Raw genomic sequence first — 14,203 nt, 5'->3', positions numbered from 1 at the left:
CCTTGTCACCAAGACCCTCATCGATGGCGGTGCAGGGCTCAACATTCTCTCCATTGATACGTTTGACCGCCTCCAAGTGCCATATGATCAGCTGCAGCCGACCAAGCCCTTCTCAGGAATGACCGACGGCTCCACCACCCCGATAGGGCAGATCCGCCTCCCTGTCACCTTTGGCAAGCACGACAACTACCGCACTGAGCTCATTGACTTCGACGTCGCCCACATTCGCCTTCCATACAACGCCATCCTCGGGTATCCAGCCCTGGCCAAGTTCATGGCAGTGACTCGTCATGGTTGCAACATCCTCAAGATGACAGGGAGCGGCGGCGTCATCACGATTGCCTGCGAAGAAAAGGACGCGGTGTGCTCTCTCGAGCGCGCCTACCAGGCTGCGGCGGTCGAGGACCCAGACAACGAAGGTGCCATCTACCCTCCTGAGGCCGTCCCCAAGAAGAAAAAGCAGCTGCTCCACCAAGGGCCTTAAGAAAGCGGTGTCTCCAGCAGCACCACCTCAGGACCTGCGCTCGCAGATGGGGCGCCTCCCTCCCTCGCATAGGAAGGCGTGCCCAGCGCCCTCCTCAGGCTGGGCTCGGGGGCTCTCTTCTATAGGGCCTCAGACCTAGCCAACGTCATGAGGGAGGCGATCGGCAACCATGTGGAGGCATGCTTCGCCGCACGCTTCCCTCAACAGGGCACAAGGCACGAGGTGCCTGGTGCTCAGGAGTTCATCACCAAGGTCACCAAGGAGCTTCAAGAGGCAAGAGCCGTGCGCGGCAACCGCCGCCCACCACCTGGCGCAGCTCCTTGTCCTAGCGCGGACGACGAGCTGCGCGTCTGCGTTGACAATCCAGGGCTCAACAGGGCCGCATCTCAGGAGCGCTTATGGCCATCGCGTGCCGGCCGGTGTGAAGACCCACCTCATAGCTACGTTCGCATGCCTTTCGGCTTGCCGAACGCAGCTGTCACCTTCCAGCACCGCCTGCGGAGCATCCTGGCGGCCCAGGAAGCCAGACACCAGGCGGTCCTGGCGGAGATGGCGACGGCCCTTCACGAGCCTCCCGGCCCCCCAGAGCCTCCTGAGGCTCAGGACCCTGGCGACTCGTGAGGAGCTACTTCTTCAGCACGCGTCTTCAGCTACTTCAACACCTCTTTAGCAATGGTGCCAGGTGACATTTTCTGGTTCATTCAGCTGGGGGCGCCCCTCGGGCTGCATCATCCCCAGGTCGCACGGGCCTGTCCCTGCGACGTGTATCCTTTTGCATCTTTAACTTACTCTGTTGGGGGCGCCCCTCGGGCTGCATCATCCCCAGGCCGCATGGGTCCGTCCCTGTGGCATGTATCGTTCTAGCATCTATCTGAACTAGCATTACTTGCCCCCTTGAAGTAATTTATACCTGCCTGATTACCCTTCGCGGCATCCCACGTTGCTGACTGACCTTTTATTCATCCTGCAACGAGGACTACACATGCTGCCACGGCGCTTGTGCTCGGGTCCATCCCTGCAACGCCGATAAACCTGAAAAATCGAGCTCTGGCTCGCGGCCCGCCCCGCGCACGTCACCTCACCAGATCCTCAGTGCCTGCATCTTCTTGCGGAACGATCAGCGGCAGGACAACAAACGTGATCACAAGCTATATTCCCCTCTCGAACTAACCTACAGGAACCTCCGGAGCCTAATTACGGGTGGCCCCACTAGCTCCTTCCTTTTCTCATGCAATTCTCTTGCGCGTTAAAGGGGGGCTCCTGAGCACCGCGCCTCAGGAGCTCTTACTGACTCTCCAGCTCTCACCCCCTGGCCTTGACCACGGCATCGCGACCTGGCATACCAGCGGCGGCTGAGCTTCGCTCGAGGGTCGGGACCCGAGGACACAGAGCACTAGGAAGAGCATGGAAGGAGGAGAAGTTGGCGCGGGCCTAACCTAGCCGTACCACCGCCGTTGACACGCAAGTCGGACACTGCACAAGGAATCGCCTCAGGCCCGCTAAGATAAGTTGCGTAGTCAAGTTAGCCCAGCGCTGCGACTCAGGATTTTTGGCTTTTGCAGCCTAGCTCCGGCAATGCCGCCTTCCTTTTCTGCCTTCAAGGAGCTACTTGCATGCTAAAGGGGACCTCTTGAGCATCGCGCCTCAGGAGCTCTTACCGGACCTTGGGCCGCTCACCTCCTAGCCTTGACCACGGCATCGCGACCTGGCATACCAGCGACGGCAGAAGCCTGCCTGGGGACTGGGACCTGTCGGCGTAGAGCGCTAAGCTACCGCGAGGACGAAAATGGGGACAATGCCAAAGCAAGACACGCAACCGCGAACATCGTAATGGGAATAATATCGGCGCAAAAGCACTACAGATTCTTTACACACACCCACGGGGTTCATCTCGATTCCTCGCAGGGAACAAAAGCAGAAGGCTCCCAGGAGTCATATCTACAGACGTCGCCGCCGACGCCATCAATAGTGGGCCATGAGGGGCGGACGCTAACCCCATCTAGATCATTGCCGACGACGAGCAGATGCCATTGCTGCACTCCGGGCACGGCGAGAGCTCGGGATCACGTAGCTGTCATCGCTCGTCTCCGAAGTCTCGTCAAGCTCAGAAGAGTCGCTGGACTCCTAGGAGCCGTCACCACTGCTGGAGGAGCTTTCGGCAGGACCGAGGGCGGGCTCAGCGCCTGCTGCTGCACCACCCTGGCGGCCCCCTCCAGAGCAGCACTCCAGGCGGCGGCCTTCCTCATCGAAGACCTTGAAGGACAACATGGAGGCGCCGTCGTACTCGAAGTGGATGGCGAGGGCTCCCTCCGGGCGGCAAGCTCGGGCAACCTCGCCCCATCCACGGGTCATGAAGATCTTACCCGGGGAGATGACCTCGACCTCTGCCCCCGAGGCCAGAGTGCTGCACTCGGCGTGCTACATCCACAGCTCGAGCGGCCCTCTCGGCGGCATCTCTTCGGCGAAGAACCACAGAAGCTTGATCCACGTGCGCGGCGGCATCGCCGCCCATACCACGAACTCGCGCGAGGAGCCCTCAGCATGAGTTTGTGGGTCGGCAGCTCTTGCAACCTCGGCATGGCCGCCATGACCATGGCATGAGCGGCGCGGGGCGCTGCCTCCTCCTCCGGAGCCTCGCGCTTGGGCGTACAAGGGCAGTGGGTAGCCAGGAGGAGGCCGCTCATACCAAGGCCTCGTCACCTCTAGCCTCACGTCGGTGTCGCAGGAGCTGCCAAGCCTCTTCTTCGGCGGAAGCAGCCCTTGCTCCTCGCGGGGAGCCTTGCCCTTCTCAGCAGCGGAGAATCTCCTTATCGGCGCCATGGGTGTCGCGGCAATATGGCGAAGCAAGGAGGAAGAAGAAGGAGCGGGCAGCGAGAAGGAGGAGATAAGCAGCGGGGGCTCCGCCCCTCCCCTCATTTATAGCCAGAAGGAGGCTAACCGTCGACCTCCATGATCGCACGCAAAGATGAATTTCTTCTGCATGCAGCAGGGTCTCGTCAAGTCGAGGACGGTTGCCGAGGCAGCGCGGGGAAGCGGAGGCGCCCACGTCCCATCAATCGCCATGCGTCAATCAAGGCCGTGCTACCTCTTGAGCACTGCGTTGGTTTTCCCTTGAAGAGGAAAGGGTGATGCAGTAAAGTAGCGTAAGTATTTCCCTCAGTTTTTGAGAACCAAGGTATCAATCCAGTAGGAGACCACGCTCGAGTCCCACGCACCTACACAAACAAATAAGAACCTCGCAACCAACGCGATAAAGGGGTTGTCAATCCCTTCACGGTCACTTACGAGAGTGAGATCTGATAGAGATGATAAGATAATATTTTTTGTATTTTTATGGTAAAGAGTAAAAGTAAAGAAAGCAAAATAAACAAAGATAAAAATAGCTAGTTCTCGGGAGATTAATATGATGGAAAATAGACCCGGGGGCCATAGGTTTCACTAGTGGCTTCTCTCAAGATAGCATAAGTATTACGGTGGGTAAACGAATTACCGTCGAGCAATTGATAGAATTGAGCATAGTTATGAGAATATCTAGGTATGATCATGTATATAGGCATCACGTCCGTGACAAGTAGACCGACTCCTGCCTGCATCTACTACTATTACTCCACACATCGACCGCTATCCAGCATGCATCTAGAGTATTAAGTTCATAAGAACAGAGTAATGCTTTAAGCAAGATGACATGATGTAGAGGGATAAACTCATGCAATATGATATAAACCCCATCTTTTTATCCTCGATGGCAACAATACAATACGTGTCGTTTCCCCTATTGTCACTGGGATCGAGCACCGCAGGATTGAACCCAAAGCTAAGCACTTCTCCCATTGCAAGAAAGATCAATCTAGTAGGCCAAACCAAACTGATAATTCGAAGAGACTTGTAAAGATAACCAATCATACACAAAAGAATTCAGAGGAGATTCAAATATTGTTCATAGATAATCTTGATCATAAACCCACAATTCATCGGATCTCGACAAACACACCGCAAAAAGAAGAGTCACATCAAATAGATCTTCAAGAGAATCGAGGAGAACTTTGTATTGAGATCCAAAGAGAGAGAAGAAGCCATCTAGCTAATAACTATGGACCCGAAGGTCTGAGGTAAACTACTCACACATCATCGGAGAGGCTATGGTGTTGATGTAGAAGCCCTCCGTGATCGATGCCCCCTCCGGCGGAGCGCTAGAAAAGGCCCCAAGATGGGATCTCACGGGTACAGAAGGTTGCGGCAGTGGAAATAGGGTTTTGGCTCCTCTGCTGATGGTTTGGGGGTACGTAGGTATATATAGGAGGAAGAAGTAGGTCGGTGGAGCTACGAGGGGCCCACGAGGGTGGAGGGCGCGCCCAGGGGGGTAGGCGTGCCCCCTGCCTCGTGGCCTCCTCGTTGATTGCTTGACGTCCACTCCAAGTCCTCTAGATCACGTTTGTTCCAAAAATCACGTTCCTGAAGGTTTCATTCCGTTTGGACTCCGTTTGATATTCCTTTCCTTCAAAACACTGAAATAGGGAAAAAAAACAGCAATTTGGGCTGGGCCTCCGGTTAATAGGTTAGTCCCAAAAATAATATAAAAGTGTATAATAAAGCCCATTAAACATCCAAAACAGAATATAATATAGCATGGAACAATAAAAAATTATAGATACGTTGGAGACGTATCAAGCATCCCCAAGCTTAATTCCTGCTCGTCCTCGAGTAGGTAAATTATAAAAACAGAATTTTTTATGTAGAATGCTACTTAGCATAATTTTCAATGTAATTCTCTTATTTGTGGTATGAATATTCAGATCCGAAAGATTCAAGATAAAAGTTTAATATTGACATAAAAGTAATAATACTTCAAGCATACTAACTAAGCAATTATGTCTTCTCAAAATAACATGGCCAAAGAAAGTTCATCCCTACAAAATCATATAGTTTGGTCATGCTCCATTTTCGTAACACAAGAATGCTCTCATCATGCACAACCCCGATGACAAGCCAAGCAATTGTTTCATACTTTAGTAATCTCAAACTTTTTTCAACTTTCACGCAATATATGAGCATGAGCCATAGATATAGCACTATGGGTGGAATAGAATATGATGATGGGGGTTATGTGGAGAAGACAAAAAAGGAGAAAGTCTCACATTGATGCGGCTAATCAACGAGCTAGGGAGATGCCCATCGATTGATGTCAATGCAAGGAGTAGGGATTGCCATGCAACGGATGCACTAGAGCTATGAATGTATGAAAGCTCAACAAAAGAAACTAAGTGGGTGTGCATCCAACTTGCTTGCTCACAAAGACCTAGGGCATTTGAGGAAGCCCATTGTTGGAATATACAAGCCAAGTTCTATAATGAAAAATTCCCACTAGTATATGAAAGTGACAAAACAAGAGACTCTCTATCATAAAAATCATCGTGCTACTTTGAAGCACAAGTGTGGAAAAGAGGATAGTAGCATTGTCCCTTCTTTATTTTCTTTTCTCTTTTTTTGGGCCTTTCTTTCTTTTTTTGGCCTTTCTCTTTTTTTTGGGACAATGCTCTATGAATGATGATCATCACACTTCTATTTATTTACAACTCAATGATTACAACTCGATACTAGAACAAAGTATGACTCTATATGAATGCCTCCGGCGGTGTACCAGGATGGGCAATGAATCAAGAGTGACATGTATGATAATATGCATGGTGGCTTTGCCACAAATACGATGTCAACTACATGATCATGCAAGGCAATATGACAATGATGAAACGTGTCATGATAAACGAAACGCTGGAAAGTTGCATGGCAATATATCTCGGAATGGCTATGGAAATGCCATAATAGGTAGGTATGGTGGCTGTTTTGAGGAAGATATAAGGAGGTTTATGTGTGATAGAGCGTATCGTATCATGGGGTTTGGATGCACCGGTGAAGTTTGCACCAACTCTCAAGGTGAGAAAGGGCAATGCACGGTACAGAAGAGGCTGGCAATGATGGAAGGGTGAGAGTGCGTATAATCCATGGACTCAACATTAGTCATAAAGAACTCACATACTTATTGCAAAAATCTACAAGTCATCAAAAAACAAGCATTACGCGCATGCTCCTAGGGGGATAGATTTGTAGGAAAAGACCATCGCTCGTCCCCGACCACCACTCATAAGGAGGACAATCAAAGAACACCTCATGTTTCAAATTTGTTACACAACGTTTACCATACGTGCATGCTACGGGACTTGCAAACTTCAACACAAGTATTTCTCAAATTCGAAACTACTCAACTAGCACAACTTTAATATCACTACCTCCATATCTCAAAACAATCATCAAGCATCAAACTTCTCTTAGTATTCAACGCACTTATAAGAAAGTTTTTACTAATCTTGGATGCCTATCATATTAGGACTAATTTCTCAATTTAAGCAAATTACCATGATGTTTTGTAGGACTCTCAAAATAATATAAGTGAAGCATGAGAGAACAATAGTTTCTATAAAACAAAACCACCACCGTGCTCTAAAAGATATAAGTGAGGCACTAGAACAAAAACTATATAGCTCAAAAGATATAAGTGAAGCACATAGAGTATTCTAATAAATTCCGAATCATGTGTGTCTCTCTCAAAAGTGTATTCAGAGAGGATGATTGTGGTAAACTAAAATCAAAGACTCAAATCATACAAGACGATCCAAGCAAAACACATATCATGTGGTGAATAAAAATATAGCTCCAAGTAAAGTTACCGATGGACGAAGACGAAAGAGGGGATGCCTTCCGGGGCATCCCTAAGCTTTGGCTTTTTGGTGTCCTTGAATTTACCTTGGGGTGCCTTGGGCATCCCCAAGCTTAGGATCTTGCCACTCCTTGTTCCATAATCCATCAAATCTTTACCCAAAACTTGAAAACTTCACAACACAAAACTCAACAGAAAATCTCATGAGCTCCGTTAGCGAAAGAAAAATAAAACACCACTTCAAGGTACTGTATTGAACTCATTATTTATTTATATTGGTGTTAAACCTACTGTATTCCAACTTCTCTATGGTTTATAAACTCTTTTACTAGCCATAGACTCATCAAAATAAGCAAACAACACGCGAAAAACAGAATCTGTTAAAAACAGAACAGCCTGTAGTAATCTGTAACTAACGCAAACTTCTGGAACTCAGAAAAATCTACCAAAATAGGACGACCTAAATAATTTGTTTATTGATCTTCTGCAATTGGAATCAGTATTTATCACGTTCTGGTGATTTTAAACAATTGTTTTCGTGAACAGAAAGTTTCTGGAATTTTCAGCAAGATCAAATAACTATCATCCAAGAAGATCCTATAGGTTTAACTTGGCACAAACACTAATTAAAACACACAAACAAATCTAACCAGAGGCTAGATCAAAAAATTATTCCTAAACAGGAGCAAAAAGCAAAAAACAAAAATAAAATTGGATTGCCTCCCAACAAGCGCTATCGTTTAACGCCCCTAGCTAGGCATAAAAGCAAGGATAGATCTAAGTATTGTCATCTTGGGTCTTTAATTTTTTAGCGGAGTTATGCTCGAATCCGGGAGATTCTTTACGTTTCCCTTCATATTCGGAAAATTTGAGATCTAAAGAATCCAACCGCTTATTGCAAAGGGTAATCAACATATTCATGCGGTGGAGATTTCCGCTAACACTCTTAAGAGGTTCAAGAGATTTTTGTAAAATCTTTGTTACTTCGCAAATTTTCTCAAAAACTTGTGTTTCTTCCTGAGTATGATGAGGCCCCCCTTTTTGAGGTAGTGTTCCCACGATACCTTCTATATTTTCATGCGCAATACTGGGATCAATTTCAATAAAATTGCCTTTGGCAACGCAATCCAAGAGTTGTCTATGAGACTTACTCAGTCCAACATAAAAATTGCGAAGCAAAATTCTAAAGTTCACCTCTAGGGTACAATTACGATAAGATTCCATCATTCTAAACCAAGCATCTTTTAAGTTTTCTCCTTGTCTTTGTTTGAAGTGAAGAACTTCAAACTCGGGAGACAACGGAGTAGATAAAGGACTAGCCATGACGACGATACAAGCGAAAAAGAAGCGAACGGCAAAAGAAGGCGAATAAAACGGCAAGGGTGAAGTGGGGGAGAGGAAAATGAGAGGCAAATGGCAAATAATGTAATGCGAGGGATAAGAGTTTGTGATGGGTACATGGTATGTCTTGACTTGTGCGTAGACTCCCCGGCAACGGTGCCAGAAATCCTTCTTGCTACCTCTTGAGCACTGCGTTGGTTTTCCCTTGAAGAGGAAAGAGTGATGCAGTAAAGTAGCGTAAGTATTTCCCTCAGTTTTTGAGAACCAAGGTATCAATCCAGTAGGAGACCATGCTCGAGTCCCACGCACCTACACATACAAATAAGAACCTCGCAACCAACGCGATAAAGGGGTTGTCAATCCCTTCACGGTCACTTACGAGAGTGAGATCTGATAGAGATGATAAGATAATATTTTTGGTATTTTTATGGTAAAGATTAAAAGTAAATAAAGCAAAATAAACAAAGATAGAAATAGCTAGTTGTCGGGAGATTAATATGGTGGAAAATAGACTCGGGGGCCATAGGTTTCACTAGTGGCTTCTCTCAAGATAGCATAAGTATTACGGTGGGTAAATGAATTACTGTCGAGCAATTGATAGAATTGAGCATAGTTATGAGAATATCTAGGTATGATCATGTATATAGGCATCACATCCGTGACAAGTAGACCGACTCCTGCCTGCATCTACTACTATTACTCCACACATCGACCGCTATCCAGCATGCATCTAGAGTATTAAGTTCATAAGAACAGAGTAACGCTTTAAGCAAGATGACATGATGTAGAGGGATAAACTCATGCAATATGATATAAACCCCATCTTTTTATCCTCGATGGCAACAATACAATACGTGTCGTTTCCCCTACTGTCACTGGGATCGAGCACCGCAAGATTGAACCCAAAGCTAAGCACTTCTCCCATTGCAAGAAAGATCAATCTAGTAGGCCAAACCAAACTGATAATTCGAAGAGACTTGCAAAGATAACCAATCATACATAAAAGAATTCAGAGGAGATTCAAATATTGTTCATAGATAATCTTGATCATAAACCCACAATTCATCGGATCTCAACAAACACACCGCAAAAAGAAGAGTTACATCAAATAGATCTCCAAGAGAATTGAGGAGAACTTTGTATTGAGATACAAAGAGAGAGAAGAAGCCATCTAGCTAATAACTATAGACCCGAAGGTCTGAGGTAAACTACTCACACATCATCGGAGAGGCTATGGTGTTGATGTAGAAGCCCTCCGTGATCGATGCCCCCTCCAGCGGAGCGCCGGAAGAGGCCCCAAGATGGGATCTCACGGGTACAGAAGGTTGCGGCAGTGGAAATAGGGCTTTGGCTCCTCTGCTGATGGTTTGGGGGTACGTAGGTATATATAGGAGGAAGAAGTAGGTCGGTGGAGCTACGAGGGGCCCACGAGGGTGGAGGGCGCGCCTAGGGGGGTAGGCGCGCCCCCTGCCTCATGGCCTCCTCATTGATTGCTTGACGTCCACTCCAAGTCCTCTGGATCACGTTTGTTCCGAAAATCACGTTCCCGAAGGTTTCATTCCGTTTGGACTCCGTTTGATATTCCTTTCCTTCGAAACACTAAAATTGGCAAAAAAAAGCAATTAGGGCTGGGCCTCCGGTTAATAGTTTAGTCCCAAAAATAATATAAAAGTGTATAATAAAGCCCATTGAACATCCAAAACAGAATATAATATAGCATGGAACAATAAAAAATTATAGATACGTTGGAGAAGTATCAGGCCGCAGGCGGTTGGGGCCTGCGGCGCTTCACACTTGCCCCTTGGCTTCGCCTCAAAGCCAAGTCCGAGCGCGCCTTGGGCCCGGGGGCTACTGTCAGCGTCCTGGGAACGGGGGTGCCCAGACTTGCCTGCCTGCGGCCCACGGCATGGCTCCACCAACGGCCCGGTACGGCCCAGCTTTGGCAGCAACAACTCAAGACCTCCCTGGGGGCGGCCTCGCTAGGCTGGCTCCCGAGGAGCGGAGATATCTATGCAGGGGCACCTCGCAAGGTTCACATGACGTGAGCCATGACGACCAAGGCCAGGCGGGCGCCAGCGGGCGCAGTGTGCCAGTTTCCTCTTTGGTGCTAAAGAGGCAAGCGCAGGCGAGGAGTCCCGAGGCATCATGCGAAGATTTCCTTATCGGTGCAACGAGACCAAGACCAGCAGGACGGCAAGACGGAGGTCATCACGGAGCCCACAGCAGCGTCACCACCAGAGCCTTTGGCAGGCGAAGACCACCTTTTGTCAGGATAGCTTGTACTAGTTGTCTCCCTTCAAAATTGGCCATTGTGGGATCCCTTCCCGCCTACATTTGGGAAGAGGACCAGGGCCTCTATAAATAGGACTAGCTACCACCATAGGAGGCAATTGATCTTGGACGGATCATTCAGACCACCCTCACACTCACCAGCTCGTCGAGCTCAAGAACACCTCTCCTCCGGAGGCTGTTCATCCACTGTACTAGTTCGTCCTCAGCCCTCGAGGAAATCCACCACCACACTGGAGTAGGGTATTACACCACGCGGTGGCCCGGACAAGTATAAATCTCTGTGTCTCGTGTTCTTCGGGTTCATCGAGCTAGGTCGTGGAATCGTTGGGTAGGCAGGCTGGGGAGAGAGAATCCTTCGTGCGCACCCCAGAGTTCGAACCTCTCAAGGGTCTGCGGAACCCCGAATTCGACAGCCGCTCTGGTCCTGGATCACGCCGGCAAACTGAAGGAGGTCGTCGACGCTGCTGAAGCGGCAGAGGCCGCCAAGAGCGAGCTGGCCGGCAAGGTGGAGGAGCTGGGGGCGGAGCTAGAGAAGCACAGCAAGGAGGTCGCGACGATCAAGAGTGACAGGTACAAGACCATCGACACCTTGGCGGGCTTGCAGGTCTCCTTATCCGAAAAGAACGAGCTGCTCTCCGGGGCCAACGATTCCATTGCCGATCTGAAGCTGAAGCTGTCCACCCTGGAGGAGACCCTTGCGGGCAGCAGGGCTCGCGAGAAGACCCTGGCCAAGAGCCTCGAGGATGAGAGGCTACTGCTCCAGAGCGCTGCCGCCGAGCACAACGACTTCGTGGGCAGCATGAAGATCTGGACCGAGCGCCTCGTCGACGTCTCGGAGAAGCTCACCATGTAGCTATCCACCATGGGCCTGCCGAATATCAGGTTCTCCCATGACCGCGGGATAGGGTGACCATGTTCTTCGAGGTCGTCCTTGACGCCTTGCAGCTGCTCCATGACCGCCGAGCAACCCACCTGGCCAACGAGTCCAGGAGGATTTGCCGGGGCGCCCTTCTCAAGGTGCTCACCAAGGTGGCGTACAGGAACCCCGGCATTGACCTCAACCAAGACAGCTTGCCGGCGGGTGCGGACCGCATGGCGCTTGAGGAGCTTGTCGCGCCCGTCGTCAACCTGATTGACGACGTCAAGAGGGTGGAAGGCCAGCGCCGGGACTAGGCGCCCTGCTTCTTCTTGCCACCGTTGACCCGTATCCCAGAAACAATTCCACTTAAGTTAGAACTGCGACAACTATTTATGTAATATAACTTGCTATGTTTTGAACTGAATGCATGCTATCTTCCTTGTTTGATCCCCCTTTGCATGGTACACACCCTACGCATTACTGGGAAAGGCTTGCCGGTGCGCGCACCCTAGCCGCGAGCGCTTTGAGGACGGATCCTTAGCAGCCTGCTGGGGGTGCCGCTGCCGGCAAGGCACCTTGCCGTTTCTAGTGCAGTCACTTGAGCCGTTGAGCGGACTCGAAATGGAGCAAGGGCGCAACCAAATCCGACGAGGTTCCTTTGCGTGCAGGTTTTCCTTATACAAGAACCGAGACCATTCGAGGAAAATAAACCTGATATTAATTTTTTTTGCTCAAAGTCTCGTGACTTAGCTTTTCGCTGCTGTATTCTTCTTCGCAAGCTGTTGGCGTCACCTGTTGGCGTCCACACTCTCCATTCCCCCCGGCAAACTTGCGCGCAAGGGAACCTTCTGTCCTTTGTGGAAAGGAAAGAAGAGAAAATAGGAATACAGAGCCTTGGCTGCTCATTAGTGCTTGCTGGCCTTGTGCATCTCGGGAATGATGCTGTGGCCCTTCCCGCGGCGGCGTCCGGGGTCACCAACGTCGCGGCATTGCTTGTCGCGCACGACCTGGGAGGACCGCAGCGTGGACGCCGGCGGGGATGCCTTGGAGGTCGTCGCGCCGCCCATAGGCAGCACGGCTCCAGACGGACTAATCGTCGTGATCCCCTTCTTCTTGGGAGCCCTGGTGATTGATGAAACGACGTGCTAATCGCTAGATCAGGTTTTCAAAGCTCTGTCCCTCTACCTGGCGCTCCAAAGATGTCGGGGAAACGACACCTATGGGACCACGGGGATCCCTTCTACGGTTTGGCAGGGAACAGGGCTAAGCAAAGAGCAGATGTAGTGATCAACACCATGGGTCTTTACCCAGGTTCGGGCCGCAGAGATGCGTAAAACGCTAGTCCTGCTTGATTGTGTATTGAGTGTTCTTGAGCTTCGGCTCGTTGCTGCGCATGCAAGCTGGGCCGAGAGGTCCAAAAAGCCGAATCCCCCTCCAGTACGCCGTGGGCCTCCTTTTATATGACCAAGGGGCTGCCACAGTGGCATACAGGAGGTGTAAAGTAACTACAGTGTATGCAGGAGCTGTAAACCGCTACAGTACACATGCTTATCTTGGTCATCTAAGGACAAACGCATTAAATGCGCTGCTTACGTGCCCTCTAGCTTTATTGGGGATGGGAAGAGAGCCCGTCCCGTCCGTTGCCGCCTCGCCCCGTTTTGACACGCGTCCATGCCGAAGAGGCATGCCGTGCCAAGTTGGCTGGTCAGCTGCTGCGCTGGAGAGGTGGCAGGGTCTTCACGAAGATCGGCATGTCACCACGCAGGTGCTTGCTAGGCTGGCAGGTCAGCCCCCGCACTGGAGTGGTGACTGGGCAGCCGAGTCTGGCCACGGTCTTGCTGATGTCCCCGGCAAGGATCTTGCCGGGGCCTCGTGAGTGTCCTCGACAAGGATCTTGTCGGGGCCTCGTGGGCGTCCTCGACAGGGATCTTGCCGGGGCCTCGTGGGCGTCCTCGACAGGGATCTCGCCGACGTCTCATCTTCTGGCCTTTACAAAGATCTGCACGCCACTACGCGCCCGCCCTTGGATTCTGGCCTTAACATTGTTCAACCACAAGGGTGGTGCTCTGGTTGGTGCTCTGTAAGTCGCCCCGGCAAGGACCTTGCCGGGGATCCAACTCGTCCTCTGTTCTCTGACTTGGCTGTTTTTCTTTGTCTTGTATCTTGTTTTTGATCGCACCCTTCAGGCCTTGCCGCGTGGGTGGCTACAACTGGCCGTGCACGAGTATGGGGTGCTAAAGAGCCCAAACTTTAGTACACCGATAACATATTTTTGCAGTACCTCAAACAAGAAGCTCTGGAAGTTTGTAGGACCCTAAATTAGGCGGTAAAACATGCAATTCACTCGTACCAGGAAGCAAGAGCCGGTTCGACTAACCCATAATTTGTATTCCTTCCATTCCAATGCACACACCTCAATTTTGACTATAAATTAGACTAACCAAATATGCATTATATTTGATAAAAAATTATACCGTCAAATTTGTTCAATGATATACTTTTTGAGTCACAAAAA

The sequence above is a fragment of the Aegilops tauschii genome, chromosome 1, assembly GCF_002575655.3.
Source record: "Aegilops tauschii subsp. strangulata cultivar AL8/78 chromosome 1, Aet v6.0, whole genome shotgun sequence".
In the NCBI taxonomy this organism is placed as follows: Eukaryota; Viridiplantae; Streptophyta; class Magnoliopsida; order Poales; family Poaceae; genus Aegilops; species Aegilops tauschii.
The sequence above is the reverse complement of the archived record's forward strand: the minus strand, read 5'-3'. Positions refer to the sequence as shown.